The sequence below is a fragment of the Ambystoma mexicanum genome, chromosome 12, assembly GCF_040938575.1.
Source record: "Ambystoma mexicanum isolate Mex_15411 chromosome 12, UKY_AmexF1_1, whole genome shotgun sequence".
NCBI classification, from domain to species: Eukaryota; Metazoa; Chordata; class Amphibia; order Caudata; family Ambystomatidae; genus Ambystoma; species Ambystoma mexicanum.
Window position 1 is genome coordinate 282,363,568 of NC_090936.1, and position 22,575 is coordinate 282,386,142.

A 22,575-nucleotide genomic window follows, 5' to 3' on the forward strand; every position below is an offset into this window, starting at 1 on the left:
GGCATTCGCCATTACATTAACTACATTTCTTTTTTCCAGAGTTCATATATGTAAGAAAGAAGCAAGGACATAGAAAGGTATTCAGTAAGACTTTGGATACCTATATATGTGTAATATATATATGCACATATGAAGAATTGTTCATTTTTTAAATATTATTTCTAGCTGCGGTTACGCTATTAGCCAATGAATAGTAGGTTTTCTTTGCACGGCTAAGGTGAGCAATAACTGAAGAGCTTTTAATTGTGGCTCTGACAACCATGGCTACAGGCAACAATTGACAATTTTGAGTACTGAAACTGCATAAAATAAATAACAATAGATATTGTAATGTATTTGCAGTCTGTTTAATTTTATCTATTTTTCTAACATAAATGGTGGCCCTTAAAAGAGCCATTTTGGGGGATGGAAAGCGGTGGGTGGAATGGAGGAGGAAAATATATAAGGATGAAACATTTAACAAAGGGAATTAAAATTAAATCAAACTTTTTTTTATTTTGTATTTTTATGTTTTAGAAAAAAGGGGGGAAAACTTCCACGTAAAAAAAGTACTAAGCACGACAGGTAATGTGATGTTCAGCAATTAACTTTAGCCATTGCTCAATTCTGTCATCTACCTCGACTACACATTCATAGCATCCTTTACACATGACTTGCATCCTGGAAAGGTCAGGTGTCGGTAACAGAGTAGTCAGGGAAACCACGGCTGATTATGTTGAGACTTAATTTTCTCTTGGCGTTGTTGCTGTACTGGTGGGTGGAGGTTCTTCAGGTAGTGAGAATCTTCATCTATAAAAGGAATGGCCGATGCATTTTTCTTTTGTGATGTTTATGGACTTTACGATATTCATAATCGACAGCGTCCCAGTGGACTCTCAACAGATGGTTAATCATTATCGATGTTCCCAGACTTTGAGACAGAATATTGGAAGGCCCACGACATAGAGTCTTGTTGCAGAAGGTGCACAGTATCTCCTCCACCTCTTTCCTCGAGTGGTGTTCCTTCACTTTAAAGAAGCGCCAACTGTCTGCAGTTTTCTTCATGCGTGTGTGCTCCTTCATTGGTGGTGAAGGATTTTCCACCCAGATGATGACATCCTCACTGCTCCTACTGTCATGGTCGGACATGCTCCAATGTCCAACCAAGGAGGAAAATATAAAAGAATAAAAATGACAACATGAAAAAGAATGCTGCAAAAAAAGAAAAAGTAAAAAAAGAAAACAAAAAAGTAAAATAAAAAAATAAAAATAGACAAACTAAACAAATCACAAGACAAAGGAAAATTGGATGTCCCATTGGCTTATTCATACACGTTGGCTACGTCAAAAGGCATGGGCATACTCGCATCCATAGTTCGCAATGTGTGATTGGCTCATTTGTTGGCGCGTATAACGTGTAGGCGTGGAACTTCAGTACATGAAATCATTGGCTGGCGCAAAGATGCGTTGCCACATCGAAGGATACTGATGTTCTATTGCTTCATTTCACACATGCTGGTTACCCACTCCCCCCAGTCGTTGCTGTGCATAGCTGCGCATGTATCCTCAGTAGAACCGGCTAAAACATTTAAAAAAAATATATATAGAAATATACCTATATAGTTACTTTAAGACTTTAATAACTATTCATGAACAGTACATATACATGTAAATACTTTAAAACGGACAAAACAGAACAAAGTATAACAGATCTAGAATGATCCATACACTACGTTATTCTACACAAAGTCACCAAGTTTCTAGGATCATTTAAGAAAAATGTGAGCCTCGTACGGCTTGACCCCCATCTCATCTTTTTCCAGAACCTCTGATGCTGGCGTACAAGTGAGGTAACGACTTTAGAGACACTTTGAATTGGTCTTTTAACTCATTCTTCCTTATGTGGAAAACGTTGCAGAAAATCAAGGTAGAAAGACTGCCATGCCTTAATTGTCAACATTGCTCAAACATAATAAAAAGGAATTATGGATTATGTGAGACATCCGAGCTCTGGGAAAAAAAATAAGGTTGAAACATTATGCCACATGTGAGACTCACAATGGAATTTATGCCTTGAGATGCCTATGTGGGAAGCACTATGTAGGCCAAAACATTGATGAAGGCGAAGGATAGGTGAACAGAACAGAAGTCCAATGTCAGGACAGCTAATATCAGATCCCCTGTCTGCAGACATTTCTTGGAAATGAAACACACGATTGCTCCGGTGACATTTAATATCTTGAAAGTAGTTCATCCGCACCCCCGTGGGGCTAACCTCCAGAGAAATGTGACCCAGCGGGAACTTTTCTGGATACACCAGCTTGACTCAGTTTATCCATTAGGGTTGAATGCAGACTTTTACCTGGGCCCCGTTCTGTGAAGGAATCATTATTTCTAGACATTACAGGTATATTGTTAGATGCCCATAAAATACCAAATATGATAGGTTCTAACGGTAACCATAGATATCCCTATTGTGAGACTAAAACACGGCTCTCCGATATAATTTTTAATGTAATGAAGGTTTAGTTCCCAAAATGTTTTGGGATCATATGTTTCCTCTTCAAGTTAATACATTTTAACTAGCCAAGCAAATTAGACTGCATGGTTATTTAACTGAGTACACATTGCATTGGATTGCATCGGAATGTTGAGGTTTATACTCATTTCGGTACTTAATGTACATATAACTGTAACCATGGATATGCTTATTGTGAGACTGTAACAACTCTCTGACACCATGTTGTAGTGATGATGGACTAGCTCCTAAAACTCTGTTATTTTTCCTAATTTAGACATTTGAACTAGCCATGCAATTTAGACCGCAGATTAATTTAACTACTTATACATTGCCTAAGATTGCATCAGAATGCTGAGATTTACATTTATTTCGAATAACTGTTGCAGAGCATAGTTCATTTTTACCTATTTTGATCTATGCTAAACGTTGGCAAATATTGTCTTCTTAATCTTGACTTTGTGGGTGGATTATTTGGTTTATTAATAGTTAATATGCCTTACGCTCTTGCATACCCACAGGTTTTCATACTTTTGGACTGAGTTTGAGGTAACAAATACCTCATGATGAATATATCCATGCATTTAATTATTAAGTCATCAGTTCCCATGGGGCATTAATTGTCATTATGTGCAGCCCATGTTTGCAAGATAGTGATTATGGCAAATGTAAGGGGTATGCTTGGTCAATGACCTCGAATTAACCTTCAAACTAACTGGGACACATACAACATGGGGAATTTTGGAATAAGAAATGTCCTGACCCTCTAGCCACTTCAAATATGACCATGCAGTTGCATTCACTGATTTATGTTCTAGGTAAGTTACTATTTAAAGAGATACAGTTTTAGCACTCCTAGTTGGGTTGACGTCCTCATTGAGAGTTACTGCCCATAACTTATTCCAACATACACTATTACCCTGTTGCTTTGTCATTACACTCTTTGTCGTGATTGCGGCATGGTGCACGTGACGTGATGACATAATCGCATCACGTTATATGTGATGTCATCAGTCACTCACAATGTTGTGCATATTATGGCCACCATTTTGTTGTAATTGTTGCAGCAATTTTGCCGCGAATTTGCATTTACATGCTTTGACAAGGTGCTGCAGGTAAGAAGTCTACCTAGCTGTTAGATTTCATATAGAATGTGAGGCTATAGTGGACTAATAGGACATTCCTTTTATTTATAGATGCCTTCCTTAAACTAGTGAGGACCACACCCTGAGATTCATGGTATCAGCTTGGGGAGAAACATTCATAGGCGGTAAGATGCACTTGTGGACATCTAGGTCAAACATCCTGTGAGGAGTAACTGGCACCTTATACCTTAAGGCCAATTTGAGTTTTAATATATGTGAAAACAGTTGTGATTAGGTATGACCCTTTTTGGTGATTAAACATTGGCAACTTCTGTGTTTAGGGTTTGCCTTGCTTACACTATTAATACCACTGGGATGATGTACCTTCACACATTAGGACAATTTGAGAAATGACTGATAGTGATGGATTTTGGTAAGTTTTTGATATTTTTGGCATGATACACTAACAGGATTGTCAGAATTTAGACGCATTACAGCCTCCCATTTACCTACAGGGTTTCACTCCCACTATCCCTCCATCCTCTATCCAGAGGCAGATTAATGTTATCGGGAATATCGTGCTACTTGCGACATTTGAATCAAGTCACTGAAGACAAGAGGTGATTGACCAAGCTTACTTCATTAATTTGTAATCTTTGAAAAAGTGTTTATTAGATTGATATCATTTCGAGGGGACATTATCCTTAATGGCTCTTTATGATGATTTTCAGAATCTGTAGATATGCAACACTCCTGAAGAAGGGAATTGTTTCTCGAAACGTTTTGGCTTCAGCTCCTTTTTGTTTGAAGATTAAAACACAAATTGTGTGATTTTGAATTGGAAGTCTAAATGTGTTGTTTACTATTGGATGATCATATACTATTTGCTATTGACACTTTATTATATTTAGTGCTATCAAAATCTGCTCAATACCATTAGGCCTTTTCGGGCACATTTAGTGTGCAAGGGACCTGAGTTCCCAATGTTGGGAACCCTTCCTTTTTTCATGTTGTTATAGGATCCATGTGCCATGACTTGGCTTTCTCCTCTACACCTTGACTTTACTTTCTGTACTTTATATAGAATGCTACATATTACCCTATACATACTTCATAGAGAAAGGTGCCCTTAGTCTAGATTCTTTCTATGTTACTCTTCTGGAAAGATTCCAGGGTGATCCAAAAACCTATCGTACCTTTATGAATCAGTGCAAACTTCATTTCTTCAGCCATCCTGCCTCGTTTCCAGATGCAACCACTAAAGCAGCCTTTGTCCTTTCTTATCTGGATGGTACGCTCTGATTTCAGGGTTGCAGTTGAACAAACTCCTGTTGTAATTATGACTACCAATGGGCATCTCAAGCAACTGTCTTTTGACCTCATTGTGGCCCCTCAATACAAGGATATTTTGGGGATTCCCTGGTTACAACAACATAACCCACACAAAGACTGGGTTACTCGAAAGGTCTCCTTCTAATCAGCGCATTATCGGGATTCATGTTTCAGTGCTGATATTGCTTTTCCTGGTGTTCCCTGTGTGGCCTTTCTTAAAGCGTTTTCCTCGATCGGGGGCATGATTAGGTTTACTGATGCCACCATCCCTACCCATTACAGCGATTATCTGGATGTCTTTGTTAAAGGCGTGGCCGAACAGTTGCCCCCTCACCAGACTTATGACTGACCAATTGACTTTCTTCCTGGTTCTAAGATCCCTTCTGGTCAAGTGTATTCACTCACAATAAAGGCCGATACAATTCTCAAATAATATCTGGATTCGGCCCTTGCTAACAGATTTATCCATCTTTCCAGGTCCCCCGCTGCCTCTCCTTTGTTTTTCGTGCCCAAAAAGGAAGGACACCTAAGGGCCTGTATCGATTACAGAGCCCTGAATGCCATAATGGTAAAAAGTCACTAGCCGCTTCCTCTTATCACTGTCTTATTGGGTCAGCTGGGTTCCTCTATCATCTTTACTAAACTGGACTTGAGAGGCACCTATAACGTAGTACTCATAGAAAAGGGGATGAGTGGAAAACTGCATTTAAGACATGTTATGGCTTGTTCGAATACCAGCTTATGCCTTTCGGGCTATGTAACGCTCCTGCCACCTTTCAGTACATCATGAATGACATTTTTTGAGACATTGCAGACAAGTATGTGGTCATCTATCTAGACAAAACCCTGATCTTTTCAGACTCAGTCGAACAGCACATCAAACATGTCAGTTTGGTTTTACAGCGACTAAGGGAACATCGTCTTCCACGCCACTGATGTCGACTTTTTGGTGACAAAGGGGTCAATATGTGCCACTCCAAAGTGAAGGTGGTATTTGAATGGTCAGTTCCTTCCTCATTGAAAGCGTACAGTAATTTCTTGGTTTTACAAACTTTTATATGAAGTTTATTCATTCTTTTTCCTCCATTGTTACTCTCTTAACCACCCTGATGAGTCCTAAGTCACTTTTTAAGTGGAACCCGGACACTCAGGAAGCTTTCCAGCGACTTAAGTCAGCATTTACTTCTGCTCCTATCTTACAACATCCCGACCCTATGCAACCGTTCACACTGGAAGCAGATGCTTCTGATGTAGCTGTTGGAGCTGTCCTTTCCCAAACATGCCCTGGTACTGGCGCTGTCCATCCTGTGGCTTTCTATTCGTGTAAGCTCACAGATCCTGAACGGAATATATTGTCACTGAATGCAAACTTCTGCTATAAAAGATGCGTACAAGGGGTGGCGTCATCATTAGTTCGGCGCACGCCATAAAGTTACAGTCTTTACGGACCACCAAAACCTGTTTACCTTGAAATCGGTGGGGTGTTCATCTGCCAGGCAAGCACGCTGGCATTTTCTTTTTTCCCTTTTTGATTTTGTTGTTACTGACAGGCCTGCAGTTCTCCATGCTAAGGCAGATTCTCTCTCTCACCGTGGGACTGATGGTTCCTCCTCAAGTATGGCACAACGCTTCTTGTTACCCCGCCAAGTGGCTTGCGGCTGTACACCACACAGTTCACTTAGGGACAAGACCACAGCTTGGTACTTCCTCATCCCGAAAAAGTGAGTGAAATCAACACACATGTTATCAATGGTTTACCATACATTCAAGATGAAATATACATTACCGATCTGGAATCCTGTCTATGTGCCATGCGATGGTGCCACAACTCACTCATAGCAGTTCACCCCGGGAAGACTAAGACACTGCAACTACTATGCAGATGGTCCTCGTGGCCTTCCACGTCAAGGTACGTTGTTGATTATATCGCAACTTGTTCCGTTTGTGCTCAATGTAAAACACAGAGACAGAAACCAGTCAGCCTCTTGCATCCTCTTCCTGTCCCTCACAAGCCTTGGTATATGGCATACATGGCTTCATAGTAGAGCTTCCACCGATCCATGATTATGATACCATATGGGTAGTAATTGATTACTTAACTAAATTGGCTATTTTTGTACCCTGCATTGGGGTGCCTACTGCTCCTATTCCAGCATATCTCTTTTTAAAACATGTATTCTGTTTCTTCAGGTTGCCTTCTATTATCATCTCCGACAGGGGGACACAGTTCACTTCATGTTTCTGACAGGCCCTGACGTCCTCCTTTGGCATCGAGGATCGGTATTCCAGTGCTTATCATCCTCAAACTGATGAGCAAACTGAGAGGCTTAATGCCACGTTGGATCAGTACCTGCGCTGTCTTTGTCTACAGTACCAAGAGACTTGGTTAACTGTCCTTTTCTCAGCTGAGTTTGCCTATAATAATTCTATCCATTCCTCTACTGGTTCCTCTGCTTTGTATGTCTTATATGGCCAACACCATGTTCAATCCCTCTTGAATCACCTTTTCTCACTGAAAATCCTGCTGGTTGCACTTCCGTTAGAGATCTTGTGACCTTACATGGTTCCATCAGGGAACAGCTGGTGCAAGCACAGAACCGTGCCAAGAAATACGCGGATCTTCACTGCATCCCTGCTCCTGTCTATCGTCTGGGAATGAGGGTTTGGTTATCTACCAAGAACCTGAAATTGCATGGTACGCGTAAACTTATGCCAAGTTTCGTTGGTCCCAACCCTGTTGCATTACGCTTACGATTTCCTAGTACTTGGCATGTAGTGTTCCACGTTTCTCTGCTGAAGCCATGTTTGGCCACTAGCCAATTTTCAATTCACCTTCACCCAGTTGTGGTGGATGGTGATTAGGAATACGAGGTTAAAGCTATTTTGGACAAGAAGATGCAGAGAGGCAAACAGTTCTATCTAATAGGCTGAAAGGGTTATGGTCTGGAGGAGCGGTCTTGGGAACCCCTTGGTAATGTTCATGGTAATATTCATGGGCCCTCATTAGGACCCTGGCGGATTTTTTCCGCCGTCGGCGGACTTTTCCGCCATGGCGCAAAGTCCCTTTACGCCATGGCGGATGGCGGACTTACCGCCCCATTCCGAGGTCGGCGGGGCGGTAAGTCCCCATTGACCCATTTACCCTTCCCCATTCCCATTTCGGCCCCATAGGGCTCAATGGGAGTGGGGAAGGTGTTAATTACGCCACCGTACACTACGGTGGCGTAATTAACACCGAGGTCCCATAGCGCCATGGATTTTTACGCCCGAAAAAGCGGGCGGAAAAATGACCATGGCGCTATGGGAACTCGTAGTTGGCGGTAAGGGGTCGGCGCAGCTAACGCTGGCGCAAACCCCTTACCGCCAGGGTCCTAATGAGGGCCATGGTCTTGTTCTATTGGCCTACTTTCACGCTGCTAAAGGGGTGTGGTTTCCTTTGGGGGAGGATACTGTTACTGCTCCGGTTCCCAGCTTTCATCGCTGTCATTTTCTGAGGCAGAGGGGGCCCGAGGTCCTTCTCCGGCGCTCCTGGCGTTTGCCATGGTGCCTGCGGGAACGTCACGGCCTCAGACGGCCCAGCCTTCTCCTCCCATTGCATTCCGCTCCTGTTGCCATGGTTGCGTGACGCAGTCCAACGTCGCACACACCCACATCATCTGGGAACACACACATCCCGGAAGTATAAAAAGGCTTGCATTTCACTAGTCGAGCGATTCTGATTAAAGTTAGCTCCCGGCTTCCTTGATCCTTAGCTTCTCGTTCACAGTTTTGCTGCTTGGTTACCGAATCCTGCCTTTCTACTAACTTGGTGCCTCTCCAGTGATCCTCCTGTGTTTTCGACCTCAGCTTTGGTAATAAAACCCTATTTTCTGGATTAGATTTTTATACTGTTTGCTGGCACTTTATCTGGTTCTTTGACACATTTTGTATAAACCTATTCCTACTGGATTTTCCCTCCTCTGATGAAGTATTCATTCAATTACAGAGTGCTTTGAACTTTGGACGCCTTTGTGCTTATCATTATACTTCTGTTCCCATTAGAGCGTCCTTTTTCCGTATGGGAAAACATGTCCTTACTAACCATATTAACTACCCCTCCCTTTTACCCTACCTCATTCCAACCTCCTAATTATTGTGCTTCTACCCCAATCAAAGAGTCCCATGAAAAAACATCAAAAAGAGAGTTCATATCACCTACTTTTATCTTTCCATTTAACATTTAAAGTTGATTCCCAGCAAACTCAGGTTAGTCCCTCTTGACGTAATAATTATTTTACTGCTCCTGTACTAACACTGTCCCTCATTTCTTTTCAGACTGGTGAATACCTGGTGGTATTTTGCTGTTCCAGCTGAACCTCTATCCCGTCCGCATCTTCTTAGCTCGGATGGGGTGGTATTTCATAGGGAAGGTCGCCCTCTCAGAGGAGGCTCACAGTGGACTATTCCATTACCATTCTAAACAGATTTTCTGCTTTCCCTGAGGACTTTTGGGCATTTCCGGTTTCTGTGAGTATTTACAGAAAAAGAGTGAAGCTCCAGCTAGGGACTGATTAAACCATTTTTTATATGGATGTCAAGATATTCCTTTAAGGATGCCTTTTCAGGCACTGAAAGGATAAGCATCCTCCAAAAGTTATTAAATCGCTTTCATGGGTTTCTTTGGAACAGTCCACAGGACGATGAGGAGGAAGGCTTTTCTCGAGAGAATCTGAGAATACATCCGCAAACTCATGGTATTCACCTGGTACATGATTGTTATTGTAAAGAGAAACCTTTCCATCACAGGAATTTTCGAAGGAGACATTCTGAACGAGTTCTGGCCTGAGTTAAACAATACTCAGAATACAAAAACAAGGATCCCACACCAATTGATGTACGGATTATGTCTCTGCAACCAGGGCATGCCCAACACCACCGGGTAGTGGGTCACCTTTATGATGTCAAAGCAAAGCTGTTTATGATGATTGTTGATCGACAATTGTAGTGGCTTGGATCTTTGAGTTATTGGGCCAGACGATAGTGGCCTTCCATCGATTTCTTCAAAGGTCTGTATCTGGTCTCTTTCCTCATGAGGAACACTGTTTAGCCTTGCCCACTCCTCATCCATAAAAAGGCCCATAGCACCACAGTGCACCAAGGCATGGACCGTGAGAAGATCTTCTCCCTCAGACAGTAGGATCACAGGAAGCACCACTAAGGTGTATGTAATCGAGTTTCAAAAGTAGTGGAAAAGTAGGAGCTATTATCGTCCTCCAATTCCTGGCTCCTCGTAGGAACGGGACGTGGCGTTTCACGAACGCTGCGGTGGAACAATCGGGCAGTCGCATACCAAATGCTTATATGTGGCACAGTACATACATGTCCAAATGCTTATATGTGGCACAGTACAAACATGTCCTTACCCGACTCCAACCAGCAAGTCCTCTACTGAAGTTAATGGACCTCGAAGGGAACCCATCTGCATCGGTTCCTAATCTACGCAGGAGGCCATCGGTTGCTCATGAGGAGTAGTGAACACAGGTATAGGCCGTGAATTTGCTAAGCCGAGCCTCCTCTTTTCAACCTTTCTTTCTTGGAGTCGAAAATGTATTTGCATAGCCAAATCAAAAAGAGCCTGAAAGCTGTCAGGACTTACAACTCATTGTTTATGTCTTCATTCTGACCTTTCCGAAAGAGGGAAAAACAAGCATTGACAGACCAGTGTGCATCCTTAGCAAGCTGCTTGAACCTTGCTGTCCCAGGACAGGTGTCAACATGTCCTGGGATCCTTGCTGGAATTCGAGCAACTTTTCTTGGGCTGTAAACACTACATCAGGACAGCCAAACATGGTCTTGAAAGATGCCAAAAAGGCTGCATAATTGTCCAGTTTGGGATCACCGGAGGAGACCAATGGGGTAGCCCAGGAAAGAGCGTTATCGGTCAAATGAGAGACGATAAAGCCCACCTTGCCTCTGTCAGTGGAGTAGAAATAGGGTTTGAAGGTGAAGTGGACTGAACAGGAATCCAGGAAGGCTCGTAGTCTCCTTGGAGAGCCATTGTATTTTTCAAGGGGAGCCCCCAAAGACGGGCTCTCCTGAGCCAGGGCATCACTAGAAAGAACCAAGTGTCGCAAGGTGGAATTTTCTGCCTTAAGGGCTTGCATCTCGGTTGACAACTCCTGCATGCCACACACAACAGGTCCTGTACTGGATGCATTCCCACAGGTTTAATATTCAGCTGGCGTCTCAAACTGTCATGCTCAGCAGTATCTCTGGTATGGCTCACTTGTGGCTTCTTGTGAGAGGACTTGCCTGGATCCTTCCCTTTGAGTGTTTTCTTTTTTATGCGTGATTCATGTAGATAAGGGCGAACCTCGTTAGACGCCACCGTGCACGGTATGTGTAATTCAGGTGTGGTGATCCCTGGAGGGACTGCTAAAACAGAGAAAAAACCTTCAGAGGGAGGAAAAAACCTGCGAGCCACATGAAAGGAGCAAAGATCCATGGAGAATGGAGATGACGGGAAAGCAGCGAGAGAGGACCGGAATCCCGGGATGGCAACCAAGAGCACAGCAAGGAAGAGCTGTCAGAAGCGCTGGAATGGAAGAAGGGAACCAGGTAAGCAAGGATGGAGGAGGGGGATTGGAGGGCACAGAGAGGAACACAAGCAAGATACAAGGAATAGCAAGCGTTGAGATGTGAAGCACTCACTACAGGCATTCAGTAATAACCATGAATTCAAACAGCCAGTGTGAGAGAGCCTGAACGACTAGAGTGCTCGATCGCTTCTGAGTGGATAAGCGGAACATCATCTTGGTAGAAAAGATGGCGGCCGGCTGAGACTTCAGCTTCCAGGAGGACCACAATGAACAAGGACGGTAAGGCAATGCAATACCTGATGTAAGCACTGGCCAACTCCCATTACAGACACCCCTCCACCTTAAACCTGCACTAGGTAGACAGCTAGCCCCTACCCATCCTCCCACCACCTCCCAGTGATCCCGCTATGAACTTAGAGGAACAATATGCACGGGATAAAAGGCAACCAAGGCAATGAATTTGTCTATTTGAGCCCTTCATGTTACCAGCTAGGATCCAGGGCAGAGACCAAATAATCCAGTATAGCTGGTGTTACTTCTGTGACAATCACGCAGTCACCCTCTCCCTGTTTAACCATGCTGCCAACCCACAAAGCTCTTCTGGCCATCAAGATGCCATGTGGATTGATCTTCATGCCAGATGAGTGGGTATTAATCCAATTAGCTCTTTTTTTAATTAGTGAGATAGTTGTCTCCTCCACCCCTTATGCCAAAATAGGAATGCCAGTGATAACCCCCACCAGTGGGGGGGCTTCAGCGGGTAACTACCTGGTTCACCCGCAATGTAGCTGGACCTGAATATAATGCCGGTTTAATGAGGTTACATTGCTTTGGTTCCTTAGACATGGTTGCCCTATTCACAGGCATTCCAACACTCTAGGGAGAAATATGCACAATTACTGCTGGCCTTGTGGACTTTGCACTTCCCTGAGGTTTAACCTGTGCCTCAATAACTGATCCCAAGGCCACACCCCTGCAAAAGACCCTGCTACTACCAGAGACCACCCAGTTAAGATTCAGCAGGTTGTTCTTCAACCCTCTAATGAGATCATCTAAAATGGTAAGGGAAATGTTAAGGGAGTTTGTTAAAGTGCCATGGATGAGTATGTTCATCCTTTTTGCATAGACTTGCATAATATCCTGGCAGTTAAGGGGTTTTTAATAGTGAAATACCATCCAATACTGGGGCCGGTTTCTTATCCAAGGCTTCTTCCAGAATCTTAAAGTCACCTGGATACTGAGACCATACTGTCGTCCCTCTGTGAGTGCGATGCGGGTAATAAACCCCTACTCTCGTTACCCATCTCTCTAGGGCCATCGCTACTTTAGACAGGATCAGACAGTGCCTGGTTTAACAAAAGGTCTGCACCAGCCCCAGGTGAGGGGCCACTCAAGTTTATACCAGAGAGCCCCCCATGAGTGCTGGAGTCAAGACTTGATGAGACAGTTAATATACCCTCCAGATCGCCTGTGTGGTTGGAGGCTAATTCAATTGCCCTTTCAGTATTCAAAATTCGTTCTTCAATTTTCCCTGCCATCTGTTTCAAATATTCATTCAGAGTGGGTTGTTGAGAGATAAAAGTGCCATGCATCTTGGTGCCATTTTGACTCTGCTTACTCTTTTTAGTTTTGCTCTCAGGAGGGAACAAATCTCTTGCCTTGTCATTGTGGGTCCCACTCTTAATACACACCCACCAAAATAAGCCACAACAAACCAGGGCACCTACATAGAATTCTTGTGCATGGCCAGATCAGTCTGGTAAAGCAGGAGTTAAACAAAATGTGAAAATTGTTCAAATATGTGCAAACCTGTAGGCAATGCCAAGGCAACTAGGCAACAACCTAAAAAAATGGAAGCGACAATAAAAGCAGTTCCGAATATAGATTGAAGATAAAAGTTCATAAAGCTCTGCATACTGGAAGATAAAATCAATATTATATATCATTCGGTTGCGAAAAACAGAAATACAATTGAAATCAATGTGTGCCCTTGGAGGCCAAGCCAGGCCAAACAGATGCTGGTAGCAGCAATTAAATGTTGGGAATTTATAAACATGTTGGTCCCAATATCGTTCAGAGGCAAGAGAGAAAAGAAAAACAGTGATAAGCACCCAGGGCATGTCTGACCAGCTTGAGGGACTGCCTAGTCCGTTTCCCCCCACCCCTGAGCTGCTTAATGGTCCAAGAGTCAAGTGCCTGAAAAACCTGAGGCCGGGGGGACCACGGCCAAACCATGCAAGCCTATCTTGCTTGGGGAGACAAGAACCAAGTTGACAGAGTTTCCCAATTTCCAAATTCTACTTTCAAATTTTCTAGGCTCCCGGCTGCCCAAGTATAATCTGTGATCAATGGAGTAAATGTTCGACAGCTTTAGACTTATAAGAACCAGTTAAGCAGTTAAAGCAGATAATCAGTTATACTCCAATTAGGTGGCCGCTGCCTTCTGCCACCGCCGGACTTCCAAAACAATATTAATCAGCACTCAGTCAACATTGTAATAATATTGAAGTAGCTTGCTTACCAACAGACCACAAGAGCTATTCCTCCCCACAGTCAGACAGGTAGCAGGCTCCTCCTCACCCGCAAATCATAGAAACTGTGAAAATACTCTGGGAAGAATCACAAGAGACCACTTTCCTCCCCACTTGCTTCCTGCCAGCGATATCTACCTTGCCTCTAGCAGAAGTCCCATTGTGTGCGTGTTCAACTTAGTCCCAGTTCCTTTATTCCCACATGCGGGGGCCACACCATTCAACTCTATGCAGTGCTGTCTTTCCCCTGAGGCACCTGGCCCCAGCGCCTACCAGCAACCTTGACTGCCGCTGCTCGGGTGGGTTACAGAGTTAGTACTTCCCTCTCCAGTTAAGTGGGCATGTCCCAGGGTGCTTCTGGGCTTCAGTTCATCGATTTGTGGCTCAACATTGCTGCCCTGGCTTTGTAGCCTCAGATAAAACCAGTTTATGCTAGGCTCCTGTGTCGTCCGTGTTGCCGATATGGGCTATTGTAAGATAGCTCCCCTCAATTCCCCACCATTGACACTTGACAGTACTGTGACAAAGAAGAGGCGACAAAGAGCAATGAAGACTGTGCTTTTTTACCACTGTAGTACTGGGATGAGGAAGATACCTGTTAGGAGTAGTAAAGGTCAGGCATGTCTCTTTAATTGTAGTCAGGGAGGCTGAATGATAATCCACACCTGCAGCCTGTCAAAGAGCTTCAGGTGTATAAATGGAGGCCAACCTAGTGGGAAAGGGGAACGATGGGAGAGGGACCAGAAGGCGAGTGCAGGAACCAACAGACTCTTAAACGTGGCGTGGCAGTGTGTACTCCCTTGAGCAGACTAGGAAAGGTGAAGGAAGCCATGCTGGAAGGTTGCCCCTTTCCTTCCTATTCAACATGCTCATTTCCCTGTGGTGGAGGAACACCCTGTGAGTGTCTGAGGAGCAGGAACTGGAGCCCTCACACTGAAGAAAGAAGGCTGTGCACTGCAGCACCAACCTTCAAAGTTAATGGAGAGTTTCAGATAATAGAGAAACCTGGGGCGCATGTGTGAATTTAAGCATTCCCTGAAATAATCTTTATCGAAATGGTTTAGTGTGGCGAGATACACGTTTTTGAAGGTCTGCGAGCATTGATTTGCTCAATTAAAGTGAAATGAACTATTATAATTATCCTTATCTAACAGAGGGAAATACTTTGCATCGGAGAGGTCGCGTGTGGCAGGGACACGTTTTCAAAAGTCTCTGAATGCTGAACAAATTAATTAAAATGTAACAACTAGTTATATTTGTCAGCTATTAAACAAAAGGGGAATATTTTGCATAAGAGAGGTTGTGTGTGTTGCAAGAAACACGTTTTCGAGGGACTCCGCGCATTGAACTATTGATTTAAAGTAAACCAAACAATTCTTGAACCATAAGATGAAGGGAAAATGAACCCTAAGCTAAAGACTAAATTATTGAATTTCGAATTGAATTAACACTATGCTACTAACCAAATGAAAGACAATAGAAGGAGAGGAAACTTAAATCCATATAAAACAATCTTACATTGAAGTGCTAAAATTAATATAATTATAAACCAACCACGATATGTTGAAATATAATATGATTTGAAAGGTACAGCCAACCAAAAGATACTGAAAACTAATTTACAGTGACATTTTCAAAAGGTGTGAAAAGACACAATTATCCAACTTGTGTATTTGACAACATCGTTTAGCTAAACTGTGGAAGACAAGGACATTTGGTGTTTCCTTTTGAAGTGTGCCATTTGGAGCTTGGAGAAGTGCATTCTGAGCTCTGACGAGGAACACTTCACTTCAAAGCTGTTTGAATTATGTGACTTGGAACTTGGGGCAGGACACCCCGGTTCCTAACTTGGGGAGGAGACCCTGAGGCCTAAAAAGACTACTGTATTCTAACTTTAATGGAATTTTGAAACTTTACTTCAGTGAACTGTTTTATACTTGGGGAAGGGAGTTGAAAATAAGCTGCGAGCTGAAAGAAGCTCAGGACTTTGTATTAAACATTGGTTTAATTTTTGGTTGCTGACATCCCTACACAATGTATGGTTATAGTTGTAAGGCCAGCCTTGCTTTTGGACACAGACAGATTCCCAAGTTTGACTCACACTTTCCTTACTTTTATTTAGGTAGGGAAATCCCACCTTCGCATAGGGCAGGTTAGGCCTTTTTTCCATCCATTTAAGTTAATAATATGTATTGTTTTGAATCTGGAATCTATTATCTGTGTCCTTCCTCATGATGCTTTCATGGTAAGCAGAGTAGGAAAAAGCTTATTTGCTTTATTGTTTAGAAATTCTTATCTTGCAAAAGAAAAAAACAAAGCAGCTACAGTAGCACACTCCCACCCCAAAACACACATGACTCACAGAAACAACACAAAAATGTTGATAGTAACTAAGTTGTAGGTCACTTGCCCTCTGGTCCTGCACTAGAGGTTCGCATACTATTACGAGGGCCACTACTTAAGTAAGGGGGCCTAATTCTCCCTAAACAACATCTGCAGATTGGGCATTCTCTAATGCAATTTGTTCAACACCCCTCAAGCTATGGTACATCCCACTACGACCCATCCCACTCCCAGCACCAACCTCCCCGACCTAATTTGCAACTATAAACCATCTTCCAAACACTAACAAGTCCCAAGGAACCAAGCATACTTCCATATTCTACTGAAGAGGTTATGCATCGCTCAGAACAGCGATGTGGATTCAAGGTAAATACACCTGCCTTTGGAGGTCACAGTGGGAGGCTGGGGGCATCAGAGGCACCCCAGTGTTTTTCACTCAAGCACTGGACCCCCTTATGCTGAGTCCCATAACATTTGCTACCAAATCAGGCTGTACCTCTGATACATAAGCTTGCAAGTAACAGTCCAGGGCCTAGTTGTGTCACACCTAGATATAGGAGATGTTTTACTCATCCTTCTTGAAGTGTACACTCATTATCATAGGAAATGTCATCACATCTCTCTCTGGAAGCTCTTGTCAGTTTAAGGGATTTAAGGAGCGGCATTTCCCTAAAGCTGGCTGTGCCTGCATGCTTGGATTCCATCATGCCGGTGCAGAAATGATATACTACACAGAGGGAAAGAGCTTGACCTCAACTAGAATGGGCTACTCAAACAGACGACCAGATACTCCTAAATCAGGGATTTACAACCTGTGGCTTGCCAGATATTTTGGACTACAACTCCAAAGATTTCTCACCATTGACTGTTCTGGCTAGGCCTAATGTGAGCTGTAGTTCAAAACATGTGGAGAGCCAAAGGGTGCAGACCGCTGCCCTAAAGGCTCCACATTTACACACACATAATTTATCTAATGCTGAATATGCTAAAGAGGTCATCCCTGAGGGCATGGCCAGGGTGTGGCAAGCAGTGAGAGGACCGCAATACGGGGAGAGACTTCCTAACTCCAAGTCCCACATTAGAACTGTATGCAATCTCTGGGGGAGGGGCAGCACCTGGCAATACTCATTCCATGCACCAAATTAAGCATAATTGAGTTATTTTAGGCCAGAGAGAGGCAAGACATTGGAGTAAATACCCTAAAAAAGGAAGATTATGCAAGAAGGGTGTGAGAGGCAGGAGGAGATCATTTTGAGACAGTAGGTGAATAGTAGAAAGATCTTGAGAAGGGTCTGGGTGGCCAGAGAAAATACTCTGATGGCTGGGACTGGGCAGAGGACATCTTGGGGGCTGGGGAGAGGACGTCGTTGGGGGCTGGGAGAGGAAGTCCTTGGGGTTTAGGAGTAGGAAGGCTGCAGAAGTTGGAGAGGTAGTCAGTGAGAGTGACCCATGTATTTTGGGAGAGAGAACCAGGTGGTCAAGGAGCAAATGTGGCACTGTGTATAGAGGATCCTCAAGAGGAGGAGACAGAAGAGGAATTAAGCTGGGCAGACAAGAGGATTCCAGGAGAAGGTGTTGGTGGTGGTGGAGGCAGTTAAGGAGGAGCGGTTAACAGAAGCTAAGGTGGTAGAGGTGAGTCAACGAGGTTATGAAGATGCAGGTACTTGGGCTGTATGGTACAGAAGAAAGGTGAAAAGGATGAATCACTTAAGACAAGATGTGAGGATGAGGGGGGTGAAGAGCATCGTTAAGAGTGAGGGAACTACATACCTTATATTTATAAGGTGGATTAGTAAAGGGTGTGGAGTAACACGCATATGGCAGAACCAAGAGGAGTTACAACAGGAGACAGACAGCCCACCAAAGAAGAAGAGAAGTTAAGAAAGAGACCCCCTAGTTACGAGCTCAAAAGCAGACAGCTAGGAGGAAAGGGAGTTGGGGATCCAAGATCGTGAGAAAGGAATGAATCAAGACCAGATCCAGTATGCCTCCCACTACAGACTTATTAGGCTCCAGTTATATGATATGATATATGATATGGCATTTATAACGCGCCCATACACAAGTGTTTCAGGGTGCGACGAGGCAAGGGAGGGGAAACAGTGGGGAACAGACAACAATATTTCTAGGCCAGGTGTCATTCAGATCGTACAAGTTCATGGGTGGGAGAAGAGAAGGGCAAGTGCCTGGGGGAAGAGGGAGTGGAAAAGTGCAGTGCAAGGGATAGAAGAATAACTAAGATAAATAAAAGCTGCCAGATGGTGGCAAGTGCAGGGTAAGAGAAGAATAAGTGCTGGTAGGGGACTGTAGGGATACAGAAAACAGTCCCCAGGTGCGATGGGTTGCCAGGGGGGCAGGGCAGGTGTGTAAAAGCGGGGCCTGGCCTGGACCCAAGACCAGAAAGGGTGGCCAGGTAACCAGTGCAGTTTCATCCATTAATTTCAGCAGGGGACAGAGGCAGAGAAAGCAGAAGCAAAGAGGAAGGTTTTGAGGTGTTTCCGGAACCAGAGATGGTTCTCCTCAAGTTTCAGGGAGGCAGGAAGGCTGTTCCAGAGGGAGGCCCCTGCTGAAGAGAGAGCTTGACCACCCACTTTTTGCTTGGAGAAGCGACTGACCCTGAGGGAGTTGGAGGCAGATGAGCGAACAGCCCGAGAAGGAAGGCATTTGGGAAGAGAGTTGAAGGTATTGCGGCCCCAGGCCCCAGAAGGCCTTGTGGACAATGCAGAGGGTTTTGAACTTAATCCTCACAGCCACTAGGGGCCAGTGCAGAGATTTCAGTCCTGGAGAGATACGATCCCTGGGCTTGAGGCCAAGGACAAGTCTCTCAGTCCTGTTTTGGATAAATTGCAGAGGGCGGAGAGTAGAGGCAGGCAGATTAAGATAGAGACTGTTGCAATAGTCCAGTTTAGAGAGAACCAGGGCTCTGGAGACGGTGAGCTTCTGGGGGAAGAAGAGGAAAGGAAGAATACCTCTGAGGAGGTGCAGCTGGTAGTGGGATTTCTTAGAGACATCTGAGAGGTGAGGAGAGAAGGAGAGTGTGGAGTCGAAGATGACCCCAAGGTTTTTGGCCTTGCAGGTGGGAGCAGGAAGAGGGCCAAGAGAGGCCGACCAGAGTGCTGCAGGGAAGGAGGGAGTGGGTGTGCGATGAGTAGGATCTCAGTCTTACTGGCATTAAGGCAGAGGTCATTGGCGGCACACCACTCCTGGATAACAAACAGACAGAGATGAGGGAAGGAGAAGAGGAGGCCGAGGGTATATATAGCGGCCTCCACTCCATAAGATAGCTGCACAAGAACATGGCCTAGGAGACTATGATACGTAGAGATTGGCACTTTGCTGAAAGTCTGATGCCCAATTGGGAGGGACGCAGGGGATCCACAAAAGGAAGCGTGAGAGTCTTATTTTTTTCTAGTTCTTTGTTTTGTTTGGATAAACCTGCCACTGCTCACTGCCTCTGTTTTGTTGCGCCCAGGAGAGATGTGGACCCAAGCTTTACAAGGACTAAAGAATTGTTACTTTGAACATTTTTAAACTTCCCCCACAATAACCTTTGAGTATTCTACAAGATCTGCAGTTGTTTTATCCACATTCTTGACCTAAGAGAATTAATTCATTCTGAGCTTTCTGCCAGACTTGTGTCTGGCCTCACTCATCTTCGTGACAAAGAGCATTGACACGATCACCCGAACATGTGGCTGAAAAGCTGACCACCTCTGGTGGAACCTCTGATAAGAGGATAATATCTTACTAGTCTATGACTACAAGCATGTGCAAAATGGAAAAATGTTCCGTATACAGCCTCCCCTATAGAGTGGGATATTCACATGAAGCACTGTAGGTTGAAATTACACATATGATGGAAGCAAAAGAAGATATACATTTTGGGATCAGATGTCAGAATAGACATGATGATGATAACATTGCAAAAGGAATGTTTGTCTCTCATTTCATAGCTAACTATATGGAGTATTTCAGAAAGGTCACTGAAGCATCTGCCTGCATGTCCCTGACAGATCTTGAAAAAAAATCCATGTGGCAGAGCAGTCTGGGATGGCTTGGGTTAGCTCTTGGTCTAGATGGTTTTACACCTGATTTTCCCTTATGGGCATGGAATGGTGGACCCCAACTGATACAAATTAATTACAACAAAGTCAAATACTTTATTTTGGCAGATGGCCATAAAAGAACAAATAACATATCAATCATAAATCAACATCACGATGAATATAACTTTCACGCCCCATGGTGTTTAACGGCCCGAGCATTGGTGGGCCCTGGTGGCGGGGTGTGAAAGTTATTTGCACCCCGGGATTTCCTGAAGTGCGAATATTTTGTTATTTTATTTTTTTGTATTCAATGGAAGATGTGCTCAGCACGAACACAGCTCCCATCGGAATGAAAAAAAAGTCAATAAAATGGCCACCATAAATATAGACAAGACAGTAGGTCTCTTTTTGGATGATGTCTGCCATTAAAAACATGTTCGAAAATGTCTGCCATCATCCAAAAACGGACCTAGTCCCTATTGGATTTGAATGGCGGCGCCCATTTTTCTTGATTTTTTTTTTCCACAGCCGCAGGCAGTGAAGGCAGAATCGCACCCGGGAAAGGTGGAATCTGATTGGTCAGACTGCCTTTCCAGGTGCGAATGCAATATAATACAATTAACAATGTACATTTTAAGAACAATAAAGTGCTAGTTCTACAAGATCTTATATCGCAAATGGAATAGTTCAAAGAAGAAGGAAAATAATATCTGATGGGAGTCATAACTCATCTCATTAAAATAATTTACAAATGTATCTTTACCCTTGGTAAACCGTCATCATAATATTTGGATGAACGGTTTGTTTTAGAATCAGATCTACCCATACGGGACTAATGATGCAAAAACAATAATATATGACAGTAGCATATTTTATAAGCTAGTGATAAGATATATACAGATTTACTCAAGACATCAAAGTGCCAGTGCTGTAAATACTGCAATGTAGTAACACAGTGCTTCCTATGGATTGACATTTATGTTAAATCCTTCTACCTTAAGAAGAATGAATTAATCATCTCAAAGGTCGATGTGATCAATGTCATCAAATTAATCCAAAATAACGAACGGAAAGGGGTTAAACTGGACGTCAGGTGAGATTTTAACGTATTAATTGAAACCATCCTGGTAACATACAATAAGCGAGATAGGAGCCGCTCATTGAATGTTCATGACATAACTTGCTTGAGCTATGCTGGAGCTTATATGAAGTTACGAATACTGACATCAATAAAACCTGGTCTTGGGTAAAGACTTCTCAGGCTAGTGTACACTGGGCAGAGCAGCATAAAGTGAAACTCTGTCTCTCTCAGGCCCTCACAATGTGGACAGAAGTCCGTCGGGGTAAATCCTCATTGGTGGGTATGAATAGCCAGTGGTAGAATACCACATCTAAGCTTAAAAAAAAGAGTGTGCCTGCCAATAAATAATCTAAGTACTGTTTATACCACACAGATCTTTTACAATCCCAGTACAATGCCAGAGAGGCAGAAGACAGGCTCTTGCAAATAACCTCTTCCAGAATTCTATAATGGAATTCAGACAATAAAATAGATTTGTCCTTAGGAATTATGTTATTGGGGTCAGTCCATTAGTTCTTATAGCCCGACTAACTTAATATCTTTGTGACGTCCTTCCACCAGGGCAAGCTCTTCTCTCCTACTTGCCGTAGTACAGCCTGTAATACCTCCATGTATTCAATCAGGGGTGTTGCGCTCCATCTATGGACCAATTAGAGCAAGGGTTTAGTTGCAACCACTGGTCCAATGTAACAGAGACCCGAGGCACTCCGTGGTAAATTCAGCACGTTCTTTAAAAAACAATTCTCTGTGATCTCAAGTGTTTTGACCATCACATGACCCCAGGTTTCAGCACCGTAGAGCATGGCGTGTTGGGCATGCAGCTGAAAGATATTTACTGCTGGCCTTAGAGTGCAATCTCCTTGAACTTCCATAAATCTGTCTGTGGCTGCGCGATACATACTTAGGACTAGGTTAGACTTGTCTACCTTGTATGCCCAATTTCCATGAACCTGATACCCAGCTAGTCGAAAGATGTTTCTTGGTCAATAAGAGAGCCAACAATGTGTATGTTTAATTTTGTGGCCTTCGTTCGGGGTGCTTTAAAGACCATGGATTTGGTTTTGGAGCATTTAACAATAAGA

At 43.6% G+C, this 22,575-nt stretch overlaps 1 protein-coding gene across 2 annotated transcripts in view; it reads right to left on the bottom strand.

Moving 5' to 3' along the window:
* Nucleotides 1-22,575, bottom strand: part of GYS2 (glycogen synthase 2) — a 919,141-nt gene that overhangs the window by 496,292 nt on the left and 400,274 nt on the right. The gene's annotated exons all lie outside the window — the stretch shown is intronic.